Source organism: Antechinus flavipes, chromosome 1, assembly GCF_016432865.1.
Source record: "Antechinus flavipes isolate AdamAnt ecotype Samford, QLD, Australia chromosome 1, AdamAnt_v2, whole genome shotgun sequence".
NCBI lineage: Eukaryota > Metazoa > Chordata > Mammalia > Dasyuromorphia > Dasyuridae > Antechinus > Antechinus flavipes.
The window spans coordinates 1,774,841-1,800,518 of NC_067398.1; the positions used below are offsets into that span (position 1 = coordinate 1,774,841).

Consider the following 25,678-nt stretch of genomic DNA (forward strand, 5'->3'; position numbering starts at 1 on the left):
GCAGTCCTTTTTGTAGTGGCCAGGAAATGGAAACTGAGTGGATGCCCATCCATTGGAGAATGGCTGAATAAGTGATGGTATATGTATGTTATGGAATATTATTTTTCTCTAAGAAATGACTAGGCTGATTTCAGAAAGGCCTGGAGAGACTTACATAAACTGATGCTGAGTGAAATGAGCAGAACCGAGATCATTATACACTGCAATAACAAGAATATACAATGATTAATTCTGATGCACGTGGCTCTTTTCAACAATCAGATGCTTCAAACCAGCTCCAATTGTTTAGTAATGAAGAGAGTCAGCCACACCCAGAGAAAGAACTATGGGAAATGAGTGTGGCCCACAACATAGCATTTTCAGTCTTTCTATCATTGTTTGCTTGCATTTTGTTTTCCTTCTCAGGTTTTTTTCTTTCTTTCTAGATCCGATTTTTCTTGTGCAGCAAGATATCTATATAAATATGTATACATGTATTGGATTTAACATATACTTTATATATATATATATATATATATATATATATATATATATATATATTTATAAAAACTTTTTATTGACAGAGCCCATGCCAGGGTAATTTTTAAACAACATTGACCCTTGCACTCGCTTCTGTTCTGATTTTTTTCTTCCCTCCCTCCACCCCCTCCCCTAGATGGCAAGCAGACCTATATATGTTAAATATAACATATATTTTAACATATTTAACATGTATGAGACTACCTGCCATCTGGGGGAGGGGGTAGGAGGGAGAAGGGGGAAAGTTGGAACAGAAGTTTTTGCAAGGGTCAATGTTGAAAAATTACCCATGCATATATCTTGTCAATAAAAAGCTATAATAAAAAAAAATAGTTGAGGCTGCAGCATTGTTGTAGATATTCAGAGATAGTGTGTGGTTACTGAAAAACACATAGGGTTTGAGAATTAAGAAGAGCCTATAGTAGTAGTAGTATTCTAGAACTTGAGGAAGTTTCAGTACTTTGGAAGGCTTGCTTCCCAACTCATGTTGCAACTCTTCAACCCTTGAATGACTATTGACATTTGGAAGATATTAACGATTCCGTTGTCAGTATGCCCAAGAGATTTTCCCTATTTTCCTCAGATTCTAAACCCTTATGAAATCAGCAAGAATAACTAAGTAAATACTTTTTATATTTATATATATCTATATCTATGTATGTGTGTATGTGTGTATGGCTATAGATATATATCTATCTAAATATATATGCATATCTCTCTATATAAGATAGATAGATATTGGCTATATATCTATATACATACATGTGTGTGTATGTGTGGATGTGTTTTCCTTCTCATTGGGGTTTGCTAAAACTGTAACTATACTTAGCACTTTTCCTATGACCCTGGAGGAACCAACAAAGGGGAAATTCTAGTATAGATCTAATTTTGCACTGACAAGTGAATTAGTTAGAACTAGTTGCTAACCCTGAAGGTAAAGGACCAACTTTTCAAAGAGTTTATAATAGATTAAATGAAATAGATTAAAGTTGGGATTATAATAGATTAAATGAAATTTTCACACAGTTTTTTTTTTAATATGCCCTAAGTTTAGAGAAAACAGATTTCAAAGGATTCAGAAGAATTTTCATGAAGATAGCTGAAAGATGCAAAAAATGACATTCTGAAGCCACAGTATCCCAAGGAGAAAGAAATAATGGACTTAGGCTGAAGAGACTATTATGAATTCACCAATATACAGAGATTTTTTAAAAGCATGTGGAAGATCAAATTAAGGCCAGATAATTGAGAGTGAATGTAAAAGTATGTCTTAATTCTATAAAACTAGTACATGGAATGTTAAAGCTCAGGATGAGCTGAAATTGGTAAGAGTAGCCAAGACAACTAAAAGGTTTTATTTGTTTTTTTTTATTTTTTTCTGTCTCAGGAGAAAAAGGGAGATAAACGGAGGAAAAGGCTTTTCATTTCTGAGGGTAGCTTGATGATCAGTGAAAAAAAAACAACAACAGGACTTCAGCATTTCCATTGGTAAGTTCTTTCAGAATCTGAGGGAATCATTTATGTGAGTCAGGTGACTCAAGTTCATCAAACTAAGTGCTAGTTCTTCTCTCACCTTTAGAGCAAACTCCCTGTTAGTTATATTTGTTCTGCAATCATCTGTACAAATATAATTCTCCTTGGCAGAGAAAGCAGAAGCACATATTTGAAGGACTACAATGTGAAAGGACAATGGATATGATGAACTTGTCCCCAGGAGACAAAATTAGGAGCAATGGTTTAGTGATAATACAAATGGCCCAAAGCAGATCTAACACAATTGGGAAAACAAGCAAGTAGACAATAATCATCTCCTAACAGTTAAAAATATCCATAACAAGAATAGGTTGCCTTAAAAAGTTGTGTGTATATTCACCGATGGAAAGTCTTCTAGACTGGATGATCATTTGCAGGTATATTGTAGAGATCTTTTTGGCTATGGATTAGACTGAGAAATAAATCTGTTAGGTTTTCTTCTTCTCTGAAAGTCTGTGATTCTGTGATTCTATGCATTCTCTTTGACTGCATGAGTAATATGTACAACAAGGGTGCTCCAGTCTATCTTTGGGCAAGCACTTTTAACGTTTAGATTATCACGTTGATCAGAGTAGCCACGTCTTTCACTGTTGATCATCATTACAACATTACTGTTACTGTGGACAATGACCTCCTGGTTCTTCTTTAGCTCATATAGGTCTTTCCATGTATTTTTTTCCTGAAGCCATCCCCTCATAATTTTTTTACAGTACAATAGTACTATATCACAATCATATGGCACAGGTTGTTCAGTCATTCCCCAATTTTTGAGTATTGTTTCCATTTCCAATTCTTTGCCACCACAAAAGAAAAAAAAACTGCTATAAATATTATTGTATATGCATGTCCTTTTCCTTTGATCTTTTTTTGAGATACAGACCTAATAGTGCTATTATTGCTATGTCAAAGAGTATGCATGATTTCATAGCTCTTTTTGAGCAGTTTTAAATTGATTTCCAGAATGATTGGATTAGTCATCATCAATTCATTAGTATTTCCATTTCCCCCTCATGCCCTCCAGGATTTTTTTTTGATAGGCATAAAGAGTTACCTCAGAGTTTAACTGGCATTTCTCTAATCAAAAGTGATTTAGAGCATTTTTTTATATTGCTATAGATAGCTTTGATTTTTTTCTTCTGAAAACTGCCTATTTATATTCTTTGACCTATCTATATTTCTATCAATTTGGGCTATTATTTTTATAAATTTGAACTATTTCTATATTCAATATCCAACTGAGAAATGAGCTCTTTATCACATAAATTAATTGCAAAGTTTTTTGATATTATTTCACTGTTTACAGTCACTTTAAGCAAAATTATATTTTGATTAAGTCTATTTTTGCTTTTATTTTGTCTGAGATCATGATTGCTAACTTTATCTTTTTTACTTCAATGACGTATATTACATTCTTCTCCAGCCCTTTATTTTAAATCTGCTTGTGTCTTTCTGTTTCAAGTATATTTTTTGTAAACAACATGTTGTTGGATTCTTGTTTCTAATCATATTTTGTTATTTGATTTTGTTTTAATGGTGAGCTCATTCCATTCACATTCACAGTTATGATTACTGGGTATTTTTCTGTCTTTTCATTTCTTTTTTTTTTCCTTTTAAAATTTATTTATTTGACATTTTCCTTCAGTTATATTTAAAACTTTTTTTTACGTTTGATTTTAAAACTTGAGTTCCAGGTTCTCTCCCTTAACCCTATTCCCAATTAAGAAACCAAAAATAAAGTTATGCAAAACATTTCCACAAAAGTCATGTTATGAAAACTCTCACCCTAATGAGAAAAAAAACCTTCAAGAAAAATAAAGATAAGAGAGAAATAGACACACTCACATACACAGAAAAAGACAAAAAGACAGAGACAGAGAGAGAGAAAGAGACACAGAGAAAGACAGAGACAGAGAGAGAAATAGTATGCCTCAATCAGACACAGTCAGTTTCTTCTTTGGGCATGAATAAGATTTTTCATCATAAGTCCTTCAGAGTAGTCATGGATCATTGTACTACTGAGGATACCAAAGTCATTTACAGAACACTATTATTATTTTTTATACAATACATTTCTCTTTGCCATGGAGGATTTTCCAGATTTATCTTAATTTATGAAACAAAACAAGTATTTCCATGATATAGTGTAATAAAAAGGTAATTTCACATGAAACCATAAATTTACCATGAATAGTGTGTGTGTGTGTGTGTGTGTGTGTGTATGTAAACTTATTCTATATACTTTATCAGCTCTTTCTCTGGATGCAGATAATATCTTTCTTCATCTATCTTTTATAGTTAATTTGGGTATTTATAATAGTCAAAATAACTTACTCAAAATTGTTCTTAAAACAACATTGTTGTTTCAATGTTGAGGTTCTCTTAGTACTGCTTATGTCACTTCATTATTTTGTGCAATTCCTTCCATATTTTTTCTAAAATCATTAAGTTCATCATTTTCTACAGAACAGTAATATAATTACTATTAGAGAAATGCAAAATTAAAACAATCATGAGATATCATTCTACAATCACCAGATTAGCTAAAATGAAACAAGGAAAAAGGAAAATGCTGGAAGGGAGGTGGAAAAATTGTTACAATAATCCATTGATGATAGAATTGTGAACTGATCCAACCATTTTGGAGAATAGTCTGATATTATGTTATTCACAATGGGTATTATTAAGTTATTTTTAAGCTACCTACACTTTTTGATAGAGCAATATCACTGCTTGACTTATTTCCAAAGATAATTAAGGAAAAAGGAAAAGTACCCATAGGTTCTAGAATGTTCATAACAGATCTCTTCATGGTGGCAAAGAACTGAAAATTGCAGAGATATCCATCAATTAAAGAATGGTTGAATAAATTCAAAAGTACCTCTACCACTCTAATCCTCAGTTTTCTCACTGCTGTAAAAGTTCAGACTTAGTCTATACAAGCCTCAGCCTTGGATCACACCATTCATTCCTAGACAAGTACTACCTAACAAAGACAGAGGGAAAATACTACCATTTTGACTGGGTTCTCTACAAATTTATTTTTAACCTTATAACTGGGTCTTCACTGTTTCTAGGCAATTTTATTATATCTCCCTTATGAACTCCCGATCTCATTCGCAACAATAGCCCTTTTAAACTATTTTGTCCAATAAAAGTCCATGCAGTAAAAGGAATAGAGTCTTTAACCTTGGGAAAGTTTCCAATGTTAAGAGAATGAGCCATATGCAATCTGGAGTAAGAATTCAGGTGGGGTTTCTTAACCAGCTCAGCTTCATTGCCACAAGGATTAATTTTTCGAATGATTTCAGGACCCAAGTCTAGTGAAAGGAATCATTTCACAGTCAGTCAGCCAATAATCGCTTATTGAGTACCTATTATATGTCAGGAACTATGCCAATAAGAAATGGTGAAATACTGTGGAATAATGTGGTGAAAATGTGGAAATAATTTGGGAAATAAGTTATGAATGGATTTCCCCAGAGACAGATGACATGGAATAGAGTGTACCCCAATTCTTTGGGGGAAAGATTGGTTTTTGTTCTATCTTCGAAAGAAATATTTCTTTGTAAAATCTAATTGCTGTAGAGTGGTTAAATAAATGTGGGCCACTAGTATTAGGCTTCTACTATGTACTGGGGACTCCATTTGATGATTATAGAGAAGATTTTTGCTCCTCATGATACATTGATAGTCTAAGGGTTGATGAAGGAAGGCTTGCGATTGGAGAATACGATCAGGGCACACTTGCCACATGTGTCATTGAAGTTTATTTTTTCTGTCAGGAGTTCTCTTTCAAGGTATTCCTTAGATTTTGAACCTTTTGAGGATGGAGACTGTCTTTTGCAACATTCATTTCCCCAGAATGTGGACACAATGCTTGAAACAGAGTAGATACTTAATAAATGTTTATCAATTGATTGATTACTTGTCCTTGATGGAGTTTTTTGTAATGACTTAAACTACATAAGTGCTAATAGCTAACACCAAAGAGAAAATTCATAAACAGCTAGCTGAGATAAAGGTCGGTACCTGAGAAACTAAAGAGTTATAGGCTCTGAGAGAATGGCCTAATTGATGAGGTAAAAGGGCAAAGACAAACCTCATTTGTCAAAGCCAGGAAGGAGCTAGGCTAAACCAGGGAAGGAGAGCTGCTGAATCTAGGAACCACTACTCCTCTGAAATGGCCCATACTTTGCCCAGCCAAAGGCAAAGAAAGCTGGATGGCCCCTGAAAACTTTCCTCCTGAAAATCATGATGAAAGATTCAATATACTCTCAGCATTTTGGTTTACTCTCTTTCCATCAGGACTGTGGTGAGCTCAGTGGGAAGTGGATTTTTAAGAGAACTGGGGCTTTCAAGGTTGTTTTTGATGTGATACTGGGGTTTGCAGTAGAGCTGGCATTCTCAGTTGGCAACACTACTGCACAGCAAAGGGAGCAGGGTGGATTGTCTATTTTCCTGGTGTCTTTCTGCTGCAGAGGGAAGATCAATAGGAAAACCATTTAATGAGTTAGCTAATGAGTAACAAATAACAAAGCGAGGGCCATCACTTTCCACATGGGTTGCCTTTGTCACAGACAGGCGGGCGGGCAAAAAGAAGGAAAGAGAAAAAACCCTGGGCTGAAAGAAAGAGCTGGCATCTGCTGCCAATCCTGTCTCTCCCTACCAGATTATGAGTGTTTGAGGAAATTAGAAACATTTAGTCTAGGGGAAATGAATGTCCTTTGTTCCTCAAAATTGTATTATTATCACTTATATAACAAAGGAAATATGGTTGTTGTATGGATTGAGCCATATTGTCATGAGATCCTATGACTTGGAGAACTGACCTTATCTTCTTTCTTTCTTTCTTTCATTTTTTTTTTTTAATGCAAGAAAGTTTTATTTTACATTGTTCCATGAATGGGTGCCTAGGGTAGTAGATACCAACTTTACCTTCTTAAGCCTCAGTTTCATCATCCTTAAAATAAGGGAATCATATCAGATGATCATAAGGTCAACTCCAACTTACATAATACTTTTAAGTTTACACAGTATTTATTTGGCATTACATTGTATTACATATGTCAAGTGCATTGAACCTCATTTTGCAAGTGAATGCAAATTTTCTAACCCTGGTGAGAAATGTTTTCATGTTCATACGTTTATATTTTTGAGCCTTTAGAGAGCCATGAAGCTTTTATTGAAAAGTATCTCCCCCTATTCATTCATACTTCTTAAAGAAGTGTGAAAGATTACTAAAATTCTTTTAATAAAAAATAATTTCAAGTGAGTCAGAAAGTATAAGAAGATGGCAGATGCTAAACTAGGAAGTAATGAAATCAATATCAATATCAATATCAACACCAACGCCTAGATCACAGATAATGCTTTATTGATCAATAATGAAGACCAAGGTATTAAAAGATCTCATAAGAGGCAACAAACTCAATGGATATTGTTAAAGAGTAGAGAAACTTAGAACAGAAGAATTTGGGGAAAGTTTATGCAGGGTTTACAAAGTCAATTCATATTGTTAAATTTTTGGTGTAAACATTTTCATTCTGAAATAAAGAAATGCTGATCTTTAGGGTTTATTTTGTTGAAGTCTTAATAATATAATGAAAAAATATTATTAATTGTTTAAACTTAAAAGAATATATATGCATATATGTATATATTTTTAATTCTAGAGAACTGGTTATTAAACATTCATCAGTTCACTATTAAACATACACCATAGAATCCAGAGAAAAGTTTCAGTGATGAGACCAGAACATGGTTCTGGGTCAAAAGGCATATCTAGATAAATCCTTATTGCTGAACTTGCAGGAAGAGATAGTTTGAGATGTTGACTCCATTTTGCCCTCTTCTTTCCCATCTCGCCCCCTCCCCCCCATGAGAGCATGCATCTATTCCCAAACACATCTATGATTCCTTAAAATCAATTTTGCATTTCTGTCCAAGTCTTTAAAAGATAATCTTAAAATAAAGACTGTTGTCAACTATTGTATATTGGTCTGTATTTGACTTGCTTAAAAGCAGCCAAGGAAAGTTTTGCCAGTTACTCACATAGGGAGGTGAGCTTGTTTAGCTAGCTGACTAGTTGTTTTTGTTTGTTTGGTCTTTGTTCTCAAAAAGGACCATGCTATCAGGGAGACGATGCCGTGACATGTGAGTGAGAGAAGGCTGTGCAAGGTCACCTGCCTCACTTTCTCCTCCAGAACCATCTGTATGCAGTAGCCAGACATGTATCAGGACAGCTGAAGATTGACTTGGTTACAGTGAAAGTCCAAGGCTTTAATTGGTCTCAGTTTGAGTCCATCCGCCTTTAGTGTTTATGGCTCAGTAGCAATTAAGGCAAAGAATGACTTTTTTCTCCTAGTTAAAAAAATAGATGCATAATAAATAAAGACAGAAACATACAAAAAAAGAATCAGACAGCAGAGATATTAATTTCTAATTGCTGAAATCACCAGCTGGGGACACACTAAACAAAATCTATTTCATTGATAAATGTTTTTATAACTTCCCCAAAGCAGAGTATTAAACAATTAATTTAGATATGATTGCAGAATGAGCTAAGCAAGAGGTATATCTAGCACATGAAATGCTAGATCTAAAGGGCAAGATTGAAGGACTTGAATAAAGAGAAATTCACAGCCCAGAGGGAAAATATCAGAAGAAAGTCACAACCCAGATGGGTTTGAGGGGCTCATCAAGAAAGAGTAGACAGTGCTTTTCCTAAGTCAAATACTCTTTTCCCACTCTCACATTTCTATTACTTATAATATTTTAGAAATCATTGTGTTATTATCTTCATTTGACTGATTTGGAAATTGAAGGTCAAAATTTGGAGTGGCTTGCTAGTGATGACATAGATGACTCAGGTTTTCTGAACCCCAAACTGTTGCCCACCACCAAGAAGCCCACTCATCTTGTAGCTGGGAAACCAAAACTAAGAACCGAGGGGACAGATAGTCTGACTTTGTCTAAACTATTATTTTATTTCTGTGAGGTGCTTGGATTATTAAGGCCCAACATGGTGGGAAAAATCTGGTTCCCAGACCCACTGAAGGTCTTTATCTTTTGGGAAGAATAAGATGAGTGTTCTAGGTTATTTGATTGCCGCATGTTATATGTATCTCTATGGATTTATGGATCTTCATGTGTCCTCTGCAGTCTATGCATTTTCTGTGGTAACGGAAACATAAAACTGTCCTACTTTTGATTATACCCTGAGACACTTTGTGGGGCCAAATCCTGTTACACATATAGTGTCCTCTTGATTCTAGCTTTATCTAAACCCATGTAAGAGATTTTCCTGGAGTTTGGTGCACAGCCAATGAGAGGAATTGATTATTCTAGGGATGTCTCCAGAGTCACACCCAGTCCATAGGAGCTAAAAATCCCATCAGGGAATAAAAGGTTTCTTTTTCTTTTTCTTTTTTTTTTTTTTTTTTTGGGGGGGGAGGCAAAATAAATCTCCAATTCTTCCAGCCAGATGGTGTGTAGTCTCCATTTTAGAAAAGACTTAAACCTCCCTAAGGATTTTCTAGCTGGTCTGGAGTCAGCAGAGACTCCCACAAAGTCACAATAGGAATCGGAGGGTTGCTCATCCTTCCAGAGAAAAAATGACAGAAATAAAATAATGATGGAAAATGAAGATGAATTTGGCCCAGTCCCCATTTTGGCTTCAGGTAGCACTTGAATGAATTGCTAGTGGAAACATTTTGCAGTTCTCGGTTACAGAGGCCTCTGTGAATGAAGCATTTCCCACGGAGAGCAGTTATTTCTGTAAGCTCTGCTTCCTCGTTCTATTATCAGGATGGCAGAAATGTGCTGTGAGCAGAACCTTTCTGGGGACCATCCTTGGAGCATTGTCGAAGATCTAATCTTTTTGCCCATAGCCCCTTCTTCCCCATCAGTGCCCCAGTGCCAGCTTGGCGTGGGAGAGCCTGGGCACGGGGAAGGAGAGTGCAGTGTCTTTTCACAGAGATAGGGAGTTCTAAGATAAGAAAGGATTTCTGGGGCAACAAGAAGGAGGACAGATAGAGACCTTGTCCAGAATAATCACAATCCCATCCCACTGAGCCATCCCCACCCCCATTGCCATGAAGGTCTCCAGGTAACCCACAGTTGGAAAATCACAGGCAGATAAGGATGGTTTCTTTGTCCCATGCACAGAGTTTCTGGAGCTGAGCTGGCGGTTGTGTGTGAGCTTCCTAGGAATGAGTGAGGACAGAGGGCAGCACACTGCAGGAAGCCCTCAGCCTCAGTGCAGCCGCCGGAGGGGCAGGGGACGACAAGGGGCGCAGGGCTTCCTTTGGGGGGCCCTGCCCATTGTGGGTCACTGTCGCCCCCACGAAGGCTGAGCTTGCTCTCCCTGAGCTCATGATTCCCACTTTGTGAGGCCGTTATCTCTAGAGTCCGGTGCCATAGAGGGCCGGGTCCTGGGGGCAGTGACCTCTCCAGCAGAGGAAGCTGCCGCTGGGCACAGAGCCCCGTTCTTCACACCGCAGCAAGTCTGCGGGAGGCCCAAGGGAGCTTGGCTCAGGGGTTCTCTTGGCAATGGGCACAGCCTCTGGGAGAAAGACCAAGTGCAATGGGGGCTGCTGATCTGGGCTGAATCCATGGTGGGGCTGATCCCAAATGCTCCTTTCTGGGAAGAGGCAGAGACAGAAAAATAAAGCAGAACAGCACAGTTGGGAGGGCCCTGTTAGAGAAGGAGACAGCCTGGGTTAGAATCTTTCTGCTTCTAGCAATTATTACCCCTGGCGCGCCACCTCCCTGAGCTTCATTTTCTGGTCTCTGAAGAAGGGCATTGGGCAAGAAGAGCCTCACTGGTTCTAACATTTTATGTTCCCATTAATATCTAAGCAGCACATTCTTGCCTCCCCCAACTTACTCTTTCTATATAAATAACCATAGGTTTGAGACAGAGAAATTTATGTCAAAATCTGACCCCCAAATGTCAAGGCATGGAACCATCCTAAACTCCCCGCTCCAATGAATTCTGGAACCTTTTGGCTTAATAGGAAACTCAAGGGAGAGAGATCCAGTAGAGAAAGTTCTTGGTGCTCAGAGCACCCCCCAGGAAAGACTCTTATTTGCAGAAAGTCAAGGGAAGACTCTTATTGAGGCTGATGTTCTCCTAATGACATTAACTGTGAAGCATTTCTTCAAACATCTTTGGAAAAGGTTTGGTTTACTGGCAGTTGGGAAATGACTCCCAATGGAGCTGTTTAATGAATTAATCCAAGATCATTGTATTAGTACCAGTGTTTGTTCGGCTGGGTTTGTATTTTCTAGGTAACCTGGCCATGAGTATTTACAGACTCCTTGCTGCTAACTTTTCCCCCACTGTTTTAGAACTCTCAAAATCAATATTGAGGTTCACCTCTCCTGGTCTGCCTTCATATTGAGCTAGGATTGGATAGCAAAGCTTAGATAAGCAGAGATGGGACCAAAATATTTCTATTTGGAAATATTTTTTAGTACTTGACATTCTCACTGAAATGCTTAATTTTTCCCATTTTCCCCACACATTCTCATAATAAACCTTTCTGACATATGATGCCCTTAGCTTACTTTCATAGTCTTTCCCAGATTGCACAGTGGCTACTGGTCTGGAGTCCAGAGGTCCCAAGATCAAATTCTGCCTCAGACACTTATTAGTTGTGTGATGCTGGGAAGCCACAATTTCTCTCAGCTTCGAGTTCTTCATGTACAAAATGGGACGATGATAACAACTATTTCTCAGCATTGCTGTGAGATCAACTGGGAGAATCTTTGCTGTGACTGTATACAATGTTCTCCTGGCTCTGCTCACTTCACTCTGTATCAGTTCATTTACATCTTTCCAAGTTTTTTCTAAATCTGTCTACTCATCATTTCTTATAGAACAATGGGTGGCCTTCCATTCTATTCATACACCATAACTCATTCATTGATGGGCATCCACTCGTTTCCAATTCTTTGCCACCACAAAGAGGGCTGATACAAACATTCCAAAATAAGTTCTACTGGGAAATATTCAACAAGTAGCACTTCAACTCTGTTTCCTTCCACTTTTCTTTTCTTGAAGCAGACTATATCCCACATTGAGACTGCTGTGATCAGAAGAAGTGTTGCGTCGTTTGCTGTATCACCACCTTCTAGTCTACATTTGTCTTTCTTTAATTTATATTCCCTCTTCTTCCTGTTATATTAGCTGTCCCCTCAGGGACTGAACAGAATAAGTCTAAACTCTCCACAATAGGAAAAGTCTTCAAATACTGCAAGATAGTGAGTACTCTCAGCCAGATAAACCTGCCCAATACTCTTAGCTGACCCTTGAGTCTATGATCCGTGGTACCTAATATTATTGTTCTTGTCAGCATATTTCCAGTATATTTGGGGGGGTCTCCTTCACTATGATGTTTATCTCTCACTCTGACTAGGGGCAACAAAAGGCGTGGAAGTGGCCATCAGCTATGACTGAACTGAGACATCACTAGACTGCTGGAATGATCTTAGTAATGCTAACAGCTTGTGTTAGATGTAAGAGAGGCTTAAGCTAGAGCACAAGGTCAGTTAGCATATCAAATAAATAGAGGAAAGGAAGGATTCTGTTTTCAAGGACAAAGAGCATGTAAGAGGCAAGTGACACAATCCAAGAAGTAAACTGTAAAATTGTCTAATAACAGACAGGAGATCAATAACTTGGGGGCTAATAGTGGTTTGTCTTTGGATACATTCATATAGTTTGATTCATTGGAGTCAATTTAATTTTTAATGGTTATTTTTTAATTAAAGCTTTTTATTTTCAAAACATATGCATGGATAGTTTTTCAACATTAACCTTTGCAAAACCTTCCATTCCAATTTCCTCCCCTTTACTCCACCCTCTTCCCCAAATGGCAAATAATCCAATATAAGTAATCCTAGTAACATATGCATATATATTTATACAATTATCTTGTTGACAAAAAAAAATCAAATCAAAAAGAAAAAAATGAGAAAGAAAACAAAATGCAAACAAACAACAACAAATAGAGTGAAAATGCTATGTTGTGGTCCACACTCATTTCCCACAGTCCTCTGGAGCAGATAGCTCTTTTCATCATAAGATCATTGGTACTGGTCTGAATCATCTCATTGTTGAAGAGAGTCACATCCATTAGAACTGATCTTTGTATAATCTTGTTGTCATGTACAATGATCTCCTGGTTCTGCTCACTTCACTCAGCATCAGTTCACATAAGTCTTTTCAGACCTCTCTAAAATCATCCAGTTGGTTGTTTCTTAGAGAACAATAATTTGCCATAACATTCATATACCATAATGTATTCAGCCATTCTCCAACTGATGGGCATCCACTCATTTTCCAGTTTCTTGCCACTATAAAAAAGGCTGCTACCTCCTTGAGCTTCATTTTCTGGTCTCTGCAAGAAGGGCACATCTTTGCACATGTGCATCCCTTTCTCTCCTTTAAGATAAGTCCAGTAGTAATACTGCTGGGTGAAAGGGTGTGCACAGTTTGATAATTGAACACAGTTCCAAATTGTTCTCCAGAATGGTTGCCTCCATTCACAATTCTACCAACAATGTATCAGTTTCCCAGTTTTCCCGCATCCCCTCCAACATTTGTCATTATCTTTTCCTGTCCTCTTAGTATCTGAAGGTGTAGTGTAGTGGTATCTCAGAGTTCTCTTACTTTGCATTTCTCTGATCAATAGTGATTTAGAGCACCTTTCATATGACTAGAAATGATTTTAATTTCTTCATTTGAAACTTGTCTGTTTGAATCCTTTGACCATTCATCAATTGGAGAATGGATTGAATTCTTATATCAGTTCTTTATATATTTTATAAATGAGGCCTTTATCAGAAACTTTGAATGTAAAAATACTTTCCCAGCTTATTGCTTCTCTTCTAATTTTATCTGCATTAGTTTTGTTTGTACAAAAGCTTTTTATAATCAAAATTATATATTTTGTGTTCAGCAATATACTCTCATTCTTCTTTGGCCACAAATTCCTTAGATCTGAGATTCAAACTATCCTATATTCTAATTTGCATATAGTATCACTCTTTATGTTTAAATTATGAACCCATTTCGACCTTATCTTGGTATATGGTATTAGACGTGGGTCAATACCTAGTTTCTGCCATACTAGTTTCCAATTTTACCAGCAGTTTTGATCAAATAGTGATTTCTTACCCCCAAAGTTGGGGTCTTTGGGTTTGTCAAACACTAAATTGCTATAGTCATTGACTATTGTGTCCCGTGAAGCTAAACTATTCCATTGATGGGCTATTTCTTAGCCAATTGGCTACTGCTTTGTAATGTAGTTTTAGGTCTGACACAACCAGGCCACCTTTGTTTGCATTTATCATTTTTTTTTTGCATTTATCATTAATTCCTTTGAAGTTCTTGACTTTTGTTCTTCTAAATTAACTTTGTTATCATTTTTTTCTAGATCTGTTTGGTATGGCACTAAATAAGTAGATTAATTTAGGTAGTATTGTGGTTTTTATTATATTTTCTGGGCCTACTCATGAATGCTTGACAGTTTTCCAGTTGATTAGATCTGACTTTATTTGTGTGGAAAGTGTTTTATAGTTGTGTTCATATACTTCCTGACTTTACCTTGGCAGACAGACTCCCATATATTTTACATTATCTACAGTTATTTTAAATGGAATTTCATTGGAGTCAATTTTACTGATGATGTCATGAAACTATCACCTGTCTTGCCCCTTCTCTTTGGGTCACTCTCTTTCCCTAACAGAGCTCAGAGAAGTTCAGGAATCATCCATACTTCTTTCTCATTGTGACTTATTGTTATGTGTCAGAGCTGGTAACTTGGGGGAACAGAGAGGCTCCTAGAAGCCTGGTCTTCCCCTTCCACTCTTGCTTTTGTACTCACAGACTCCCCATATTCTGTCCACACATATTATTTCATAATGCTCTTATTTTCTTCTCTTTCACTCTATCAATTTCTCTCATTCAGTCTCTCTTCCATATTCTTCCTTCTATATTGTAAACCATGATTCTTTAATCAAGTCAGAATTTTTCTGAGACAACCATTGAGCTCAGCTTTTCCAAGATATAGTTCCCTTTCCCATTTTGTTCTGCATATCATAGGCTGGCCTAAGGCTGTTGATAGTCACTCAGCCACATCTAACTCTATGGACAAGATGTGCAAGGGTTTTCTTGGCAAAAGACTGAAGAGGTTTGCCATTTCTTTCACCTTCTTCTGCCTTCGGGTGAAGAATCTAACATTCTTCACAAGACCTGAGGCACTAGGGGCAAGAACAGGCACTGAAAACCTGAGCCACAAAACTACTCTCACCCTTTGACCCCAAGACAACCTGAGCATCTGATGCCTGACACACACATTTGCCTTGTGTGTGTCTCTACTAAAATGTGCTTTAATGTTCTTTAGCAGGTCCCATCTATTACTCATATTCCCTTCATGGAGAAAAGCCAGATCTAGCTGGTTGCAGGCACTCAAGGGACTATCCATTCCATGTCTGAACCTATACAATGGATAAAAAGTATTTTACTGAACCCAAATTTCATTCTTTGCAATTTTTACCCTATTCCTGTCTTCTGAAGTTATACAGAAGAAACAGAACTGCTTTTATATGTGACACTTTTCAATGTTTGAAGGCAACCATCATGTTTCTCTTCAATATTCCCTTTCCATTGTAAGTTGAGGACATTTTGCAGAATCTGTCACTCCTTCATCCCATGATATGGTGTCTTGCTTGTTCTTTCCCTACCCTGTATACCCTGCTTTGAATATACTCCAATATTATTTTGATTCTTTTACATTTCTCCTACTTTGAAATTACTATCCATCTGCTTCTCTTTTCTGGGCACTGCAGAAAGGGAGAGATCTTGGTGTATCACACTCAAGAATTAGTCTCCCTCCTGAATCTTTAGAATTTCTTTTGCTTTCATAGTGAAGTCCTGGCCATTGGACTTCTCATTTTTTTCTCTTTGGGTTGTCTCACTCATTCCAGTTTATGTTCTCCCTATGGGCCTCAGGGCAATATCAATGCAGCACCAGCTAAACAGCCATAGAGATGACTGAAAAACGGGGGAGGAAGGACCTATGTGTGCAAAAATATTTATAGAAGCCCTTTTTATTGTGATAAAATATTTGAAAGTAAGGAGATGCCCATCAATGTAATGGAATACTATTGTGCAAAAAGAAATGAATGGGAAGATTTTTTTAAAATCCAGGAAAAAGTTGTATAAGCTGATACAAAATAAAATAAGCAGAACCAGGAAAATTATTATATGCAGTAACAGAAACATTGTGTGATGATCAGCTAAGAATGACTCAGATCTCCTCAGAAACACAATTATCCAAGACAAGTACAAAGGAGTCATGAAGGAAAACACTATCTACATTCAGATAAAGTGCTGGTAGATGCTGAAGGCAGATCAAAGAACACTTTTTTACTTTTTGGTGTGTGTGTGTTTTTTCTATTTTGACCTGTTTCTTTTTTCACAATTGTGCCTAATATGGAAATGTTTTACATGATAGCACACATATAATCTATATCAAATTGCCTACCATTTTTGGAAAAGGGGAGGGGACAGAAGGACTTTGGAATGCAAAAATCTTATAAAAATGAATACTAAAAATTTTGTTGGCATGTAATTGAGAAAAAATATTATCTAAATTAAAAAAATAAAGATAGAATGACATGTCTAAGTCACAAATAAAATAAAATGAGAAAGCCAGGACTGGAGTCAGTGAGTTTTAACTTTGAAAGTTCTCTCCACTTGAAATGCTTATAGAAGTAGAAAGGATCTCTGAGGACATCTATTCAGAATCCCCTCCTTTTTGTAGATGAAGAAATTCAGATACACAGATATTAGTCAATGTCTCAAAGACTCAGAGACCTTGACTAAAAATAACATTGGCATCAGAGCATTGATCTTGACCCCTAGGCTAGCATTTCTTTTTGATAGCAGGCCAGGAAATCCCATTTCCCCAAACAAATTACCCTCTCTCCCCCAGCTATTTAGCCTTTGTTCAAAGACTTCCTTAATTGACCAGGAACTCAATATCCCTGGTTTGTAGTCCACCTTCTTTCTTAATAGTTTTAATTGTGAGGCTTTCTTGTAGTGAGGCTGGACACCAAGAAAAGAGCCTCCTGAACTTCGAAGATGGTGGCAAATCTTTTTGCTTTGAGGGAGAATTAGGCCTTTTGTTTATAGCTCAAAACATTTTATGCCAATTTGTGTGGAGAAAAGATGATCATTGCAGCAGAATGATCCTTACCATAACATGACCCCAATGTGAGACTATTACACATTTTTGTTCTTTCCCTCACAACTTATATTCCCCATTTACTATTGATTATTGTGTCCAAAGAAGCCCTGTAGTCTTGCAGGACAAAACTTTCATTTGGCTCTAAAAGTTCCTATTAAAGATATTATTACATAGTTGAGTCTCTTATGTCAACTCAAGTATTAAGGGACTCATCAATATTAGGGACATAGAGAAATTGTGCTGCATTAGCATGAAGCTGCCTAATTGAAGACCTGAGAAGATCCTTCCCATGAATGGATAAAGAGAATTTGCACCAAGCATGGCAACATTATGCAAATGAAAGCAGCTGTAACTCTTGAGCAAAAAATTGTTCTTTTCCCTCCTGAAATGCCAAATCATAGAATTTCACTGCTGTTGGTCACCACAGAGACTACCTGTGTCAATCTTTGCCCTTCTCTGGTACCAGGACCCCCTTCTCTATCCTTTTCTCATTTTCTCAGATCATTACTTTAAAGGAAGAACATCTGCCACACTTTCATGAGTAAAGGCTGCTATTCATCTGGGCAGGAGACTTGAATTGATCAAAGGCAAACTGATGCTTCTTTATATCTCCTTATTTTCAGTAGCACTTTGCCATTAGTTCCTTTTATTGTTTTCTAGGTATTAGATAACATCTCAAATAGACCATAGGGCCTGGAATCAGAAGTCCTGAGTTCAAATACAGACATACATAGTTACTACCTTTGTGACCCTGGGCCAGTAACTTCTCCGTCTTGGTTTCCTCATCTGTACAATGGGAATAATAACAGTACCTATCTCCCTAGTTTGTTGTAAGAATTGCATGAAGAAATATTTGTAAAATTCTTTAAAAACTTTAAATTTTGCTCTAAAAATTTTGCCTGATAAGTGCTATTATTCTTTCCAAATCCAAGATCATTTTGGGGGGCAGAAAAGAAAACACATGCAAAATTAAAAAGCAAGTGGTTCTGTCTTCTTACTGTTTAGTAATATAATTTCCGGCATCCCAAGTAGAAGTCTGATCTCTTGAGTATCATCTTTTCCTATTCAATATTGCTAAAGGAAACAAAAATACTCCAAAGTCAATCAATCAAATAACACCCTTTTTATTCTATCCCCAAATTTTCTCTACAATTTCAGCTCATTTAGAACATTATCATTCCGGACACTATTCTAACATGACCCTGCCATGTCTTTGTGGTCATACTTTGAATGTCTCTTGACGCCATCTTTTGTCTTTTTAAAATTGAGACAAGTTTAAACTTGTCTTTTGAAAGTTAAGCTGGTTTGGTGAATTACTTCTTTTTGTGTCTTGAAAATTCCTTCTTGAATGTTTTCCATCCTTGCTTGGTTCTATCTTATAGAATCATTTTTTACAACAAGTTCTCTCTGATTAAACATTGAGATCCTAAAGCAAAAATTGTTTAATTTTTGCTTTTCCATTCTCAACCTTGACCATAATTTCTGACACCTCGTTGAATCTTAAAAGTGCTTATTAACCTATGTTATGTGTGCTATGGACCATAAGGTCATGAAGACAGAATAACCCACCACCACCACTATCCCCACCATCACAATGATAATCACAAAGATTCAGATCAAGTAGGGATTCCCTCCTTGATGATTACACCACTGATAGAAGGATGAACTTATAATTAGGGACAGTTAATACGTTGCTTCCTACTCTGCTTTTGGCAAGAGAGAGTTTTAGTAGAAACTGCAATAATTGAAGTCCTTTAGCACTACTATACTACAATACTACAAGATGCTATTGTATCATTCTTCTCTGCCAGGCTTGTGGTCTTCCTTGAATACCCCATCCATTTTCTCTTTCTGTCAACCTGGTCCAACTCAATTTGTTTCCTCCATTGATCTTCAACTGAAGACTATTCTCCCTTGCCTCTGATTCTTGCATCCTCACATGGATAGATCTTAATGCAAAAGTATAAACTCTATTTAAAGGCTGAAAGTATAAGTAAGACTTCTCAAAATTTACAAAATGGACTCCTACTTTTGTATCAGTTGATAATTCTTCTAGATACAGGCTCAAGTTGTGGGACCATATTTGGTCTAACTGGTAGTATTTGGTTATGAAGATCATTTGACAGAGGCCATGGTCTAAGCCCATCTCCACACATATTCGCTAGATGTCCCTAGGCCTGGACATCAGGAGTTTTCCTCACTGGAATATAGATTGTTCAGGCAGCTTGGACAGAAAGTTCACACTTTGAGTGTTCAATACTAATCATTCCTTGGCTTTTCTTACTCAGTGGTATATTTATTCCTGGTCATTTAAACTACTTGTGGGTAATGACAACCTACATGATTAGCACGACTTATACTAATTAACCAAAAAAAAAATCTCTTTATCATATCCTAATGACTTAGTCAAATACTGATTCCTTGATCTTTTCTCAACATCTTCTGATTCTACCATTAGCTTACCAATTATTTGCTCACATTCCCAATTTCCTTTTATTTCTTGTGCTTTTTTCTTTCTTTGCTTCCTTAAATTCTTCTATTTAATTCTTATTATTTGGATTAACTCCTTATTGTCTTTTCCTTCAGCTTGAACTGATCTCCTTCAAATTATTCCAAATTTCTTCTTTCAAAGAGCTATAGAATTTCAGTAGTAAAAGGAAATGGAGACATCTAGTTTATGTGACAAAGTTCAAGACTAGGTATTTTCATCTATCCATCTGACTTCTCAAATCTTCCCCAAATAGGAATTATAAACAAGAGATAAAACAATTTCAGTTTTCTCATTTTTAGGACACCAAGAACCTAGACAGGGTTCCTGATAAACTAATATCAGATCTAACCTCTTGCCACTAACATACTTACTGATCCTTCTCTTTTATAACTGACTATGATCTGACAAAACTGCACAAATACAACTTAAGTGTTTCTCAAGAAATTCATTTCTATTCTTCCCCACCCCTCCCAGGGTCAGGAAATACAGTGTAGTAGCTCTGTGCTGCAACAGAGCTTAGCTAAAAAACAGAACAGGAGGAACTGGGACAGGATATATGTACATGGTTGTGTGGTACTCCAGTATGCCTGAGATAAAGAGCCAGTCTTCCAGATAGGGCTGATTCTGTAACCTCAAAAGTCAGTTGGAGGGACTGGGGCCAATAAAATGTGAATTTCCCAATGTAGGAGAAAGATGTGATATTTTTAATGTCTTGTGCTTAGAAAAATCACCAGAAAGAAATCAGAAAGTGAACAATCAGTAATTGTAAGGAGGAAAAAAAAAAAACGATTACCAAAGATCTCGAAAGAAGAAAACTTAATTAAGTACTTTGGATATAAACAAATAAACCAACAGAGAAGATATTAATAACAGAGGGGAATATGGCCTCCAAGTTAGTTAAAGGAGTCCAGATATCTATTAATAAATACTGCAAGACTGGGGGAAATGAATCGACATTTGCTGAGACAGAGGACCCTGTGGATTCACAAAAGAGTATGAAACCATAGCAGGGTGACCCTGAATGGCTTAAAAGGGAGACAACAATTATAAAAGCAAGATTTATGACTTCCAAAGCAGAAATAACGGGCAGAATAAATGGAGGAAAAGTTTGAATCTTTGGTTTCAAGTATCAACAAAGAAATAAAAGAGAAAATGACTAATTGAGAATCCAAATATACAGAGTGAAGGACAATCTGGAAAAAAAAGGAGCAAAAATCAATAATGTTCAAAGAAAATGTGATCTCTGTATAAGCAAAGCATATTGATTTTGAAAACACTATGAATAGTCAGCTTAAAAGATTAATAGTCTCCCAGAATATGTCATTATAATACAAGAGTAATAGAAGAAAATTGCCCAGATCTCCAAATTACCTCTAGGAAGGAACTTCAGCATGCTAGATCTAGAACAAAACATACATTATGGAATACATACTCTAACATATCAGACAATTGGCCTTCCAGTCTCTACTTACAAGACTTTCTACAAGAGGAAATTTACCACATCACTATGTAGTCTAATCTAGTATGAATTTTTAGGGATTATTTTTTTTTTGGTAAGTTAACTAAATCCACCTTATTATAATTTCTACCTTATCCTTCATTCTGACTTCAGGGGATAAATAGAGAAAAATATAGGCCCTTTTCCTCAAGACAACCATTCATATATTGATGAACCACAGTTCACTTATCCTATAAGCTCTGTGTTTCTTAATGGACCCTAGGATTGCTTTTCTTGTTTGGCCACCACATCATGCTGCTGACTCAAATTGAGCTTGCACTCCATTTATATGCCTAGATTTTTTCAAAACAATTGTCATCTATTTATTATTATCCTGGTCCCTACCTTTAAGGTTTTTTTTTTTTTGTAGTTTCCATATTATACTTATTTATCACTATTGAATTTCACATTATTTGATTCATCCCAATGCTCTAGACTGTTATGATCCATGATCCATTTGGCTTTTTGCTGTCATTCTCTATTAGCTTTCCTTCCTCATCTTGAGTATTCTGTGAATTTGATGATCATGCCATTTATGCCTTTAATTCATTGGTTAAAAAACAAAGAAACACGCAAATAAAAACATTAACAGAAGCACCAATCACTGGGGTAATCTACTGGAGATCTCTTGCCATGGTGAATATCAGGATATTCAGTTGGTTCAGAATTTAAGTGATCCATATTGATTTCATGTACAGGGACCAGAAGTGTGGAGATACTTTTTTCATTGGCTAAAATTGGTTAAAATCAAGCTAATCTATAGCTTCCTTTTCTGCTACTTTATTAATCCCATCAAAAAAGGAAATAAGATTAGCTGATGAACTTATGTCGACTCTTTGTAATCACCTTTTTCCTTTCAGTATTTGTCAACAATCTCTAATGATCCATACAGAACTTTTTCAGAATTTATAATCAAGTCCAATGGCCTCTAATTTTTAGTTCCTGTCCTCTTTCCCATTTTTCGAGGAGAGGGAATGGACATATTTGCTGCTCTTTAATCTCATAGTGGCTCTGCCAAAAACGTTAGTAGCAGGGGTTCTGGAATTCCATCTGCCAGTTATTTCAGAGACTGAGAACGACCTGATGACAGCAAGAACCTCCAGGCGCTCTCTTACTCTGCCCTTATTATCTTGGGTATCAGTTCTCTTCAGGTGCGTCTTATGTGTCCTATCATTTCCAGTGCAGAGCTCATCTTATGAGAATCAGGCCACTCCGGGGACACAAAATGGTTCAATGGTCTCACTTCCCCCGCAGTTAGGAGGACCCGAGTTCAAATCCCAGATTCAGACACTTAACACTCACTAGCTGTGACCCTGGGCAAGGGACTTAACCTCAATTGTCTCACTTAAAAAAAGAATCAAGGACTCTGTGGATTCTTTTATTAATGTCATCATCCATCATAATAGTCACCTTAAGCAAAGGGTCCCGCTTTTCTTTGATCCAGTATGTAGAGTTTGGAGAGTCTAGCTTGGGAATCATGTGGTTTTGTGGGTGGTGTTCCTGTTGCCAAAGCTGCTGGAGGAAGTCGGTGTGGGAACCAGTGTGTGCACAGCCAGGAGTAAGAGAGATGAGTTCAAATATAGCCTCAGCAATTTGCTAGTTTGTTATCTATGGCAATTCACTTCATTTCTACCTCAGTTTCCTTATCTGTAAAATGGGGATAATAATAGTAACTCAAAGGATAATTGTTAGGATTAAAAGAGAGAGTTTGTGGAGTACTTAGCATGGTCTCTCTCACATAGTGGTGCTTTATAAGTGTTAGATATAATTGTTATTCTATCACCCTATTCTGTCTCATCTCTCCCTGTGATTCCACGTGCTGCAACATTTTCACTAGAGGTGGAAGTAGCAACAACAGGAGGTGAAACTCAATAATATCACCTTTGGAATATATTAGACACCTTGGCAAACTGTGGGGTCTTGGCAATATTTAAAATCATTGACTGAAATAGACTGGGCAGATCGCTTCTGGATCATTTACCCAAGTTCTTCTATTCTTCGTCCCAACTCCTTGCTCTGGCAGCTAAGGGCTAAAAGTTCTGGATCCAGAGTCAAATCTGATCTCAGACATTCCTAACTGTGTGACTTCTATTTGCCTCAGTTTCTTTGACTGTAAAATGAGGATATTAACAACATCTGCCTTCCAGGGCTGTTGTGAGCATTACAGGCAATGATATTCATAAAGTTCTTGGCGCAGTGCCTGGCCCATAGTAGGTGCTTTATCAATGCTTGTTCTCTTTCTTTCCTTCACCTTATCTCTCCCTTTCCCAATTCTCAAACGAATCTGGAATTATCTGCATGTGTACACTGAGGTGGTTCACTGCACTATGTACCAGTCAAAAGCAAACGCAATTTCTATAGGAGTTTAAGTTTTGCCCAACGCTCCATGTAGAGGATACCATTTAATAGCTGTAATTGGCTCAGTGAGGCGGAGGAATTACTGTGATAGCGGCCCGCTCTCCAAATGAGAGATCCTGGTTGGTCAACAAGCCTTGCAGAGATAGCGAGTGGCAGCAGCCAGTTTGGGAAGAACTGAGCTAAATAATATAGGCTTAGCCCTGCAACCTTTTGAGCTTCAATCTTGTTTTCTGGGACGCTGAAGAAGGCACTTTAATGTCTCACTGCTTAAAAACCGTCAGGTCCATCATTTTGTGTTCTTTATCCGAGAGGTAAGCAGACTGGCTGTTTCTAGTTGAAATCATGCTGAATAAAACAGCTGTTAATGGCATTATAAAAAGTCCTTTCCCCCAAATAATGCTGCCCACCATTCTTGGGCTTAATTGCTTCAAGTGTTCAGGGAAAACAATTTCTCAAGGAAGTTGAAAAGAACATAATCTGCTCTCCTATGCTAATTGAAGTGATGGATGGGACTGTGGAAGAACAATCTGGTTACAATAGACTGGGGAAGATATGTGCTGTGCAGAGCAGAGACTGCTGGGGGTCAGCAGCTTCCCGGACCCCACCCGAGGGAAGGGTTTTGCTGATCCAGTTACAAATGAGTCATTTCAAGAATCTCTCAGACTCCTTTTGTTTTCTATTCTTTATTTAGTTTCATTCAATTTGGCTTGCAAGTAATATAATTAGCAGCCTCTGAATGGTGGCGCGGTGGTGGTAGTGGTGGTGGTGGTAGAAGCTATAAAAGAGGATTATTTTCTAAATTCCTCAAGGAGAAAAATGATCTTTTCAGGGGATTTAGGAAATGCTCTCTCTTTGTGGAGGGCTAGAAAATGACTTTTATTGAAAGCCGTCTGTGTGTTGGGCAGGTTATCTTTTTGAACTCGATGTGGACGAGGCTGCCAAGTCTTGGAACGGTTTGGAGAGTGCTAGAATTTGAAGTGCTTCATTAATGGTTTGGAGTTCCAAGTTCATCATAAAACATCGATTTATGCCTTAGAAAGGCTTACCGTGGGGGATGATGAGTTCAGTGGAAAAGGGCCTGCTGACCGCAGGAGAACTTCACCCTCACCAACCCGTCCCCTTCAAGTGGGGATGCTGGCAGTCCACATTTCCCAGGATTGCACTCCCCTCCCTCCCCCATCCTTCCTCTGAAAAATTAGAAGGAACTAGGGAGATAACTGGGAGAGGAAAGACAACAGGACATGATATCTGCCTTCAAATACAAACAATTCTCTTTTTATACAAGCAGAATATTCTGAAAACCTCTATAAAATATGATTTTTTTTAAGGTAATGCAAAGTTGCCCAGAGATGGAGGAAGGAGAGAGACAGAGAGGCAGGGAAAGACCCTGGAACTCCATTGAAGGAGGAGGCTGGCAAGTGGTTCAATGTCTCAGGGGACTGAGGTAAGAAAAGGAAAAGCCAGGGCTAACCATGTGGGGGCCTGGCTGGACATGGACAGAGACTGGAGAGGATGGGCAACATATAGGCCTGTCACTCCCACATTACATTTATCCCTGTTGAATTTCACATTATTTGATTCATCCCAATGCTTTAGGTTGTCATGATCAATTTAGCTTTTTGCTGTCATCCTGTATTAGCTCTCCCTCCTAGTTTTCTCTCTTGGCCATGCCCAAGCGCTTCTGCTTTCACTCCGAAGGTTGTGTTTTGTTTTGTCTTGCTGGATAGTGGGTGAGAGGAACTGGAGGAACAGAGAGATAAAGCCCAATAAAGTACAGTAAAATTAAGATAGGTGTTTTTTAGAATCTGCATCATGTAAATTTACCTGATAATGTGAGAACTTGTCTGAAGGGATATCATGTGGTAGAGTAATTAGACTGATTTATTCTGACACAAGAATAATGAATGAATGTATGTAAGAAAAAGCATTTATTAAGTGATTAATATATACTAGACATTATGTTAAATGCTAGGGATATATACTAAAAAGGAGCCACCACAGACCCTGAGGAGCTTCCAT

General features: G+C 37.3%; 1 long non-coding RNA gene across 1 annotated transcript; it reads left to right on the forward strand.

Moving 5' to 3' along the window:
- The first annotated feature begins 1,573 nt into the window (after positions 1-1,573).
- Positions 1,574-25,109, forward strand: LOC127546736 (uncharacterized). Its single transcript, XR_007950043.1, has 3 exons — positions 1,574-1,782; positions 1,907-2,007; positions 24,988-25,109. It is a non-coding gene; the product is annotated as an uncharacterized LOC127546736 (long non-coding RNA).
- Positions 25,110-25,678: the final 569 nt, after the last annotated feature.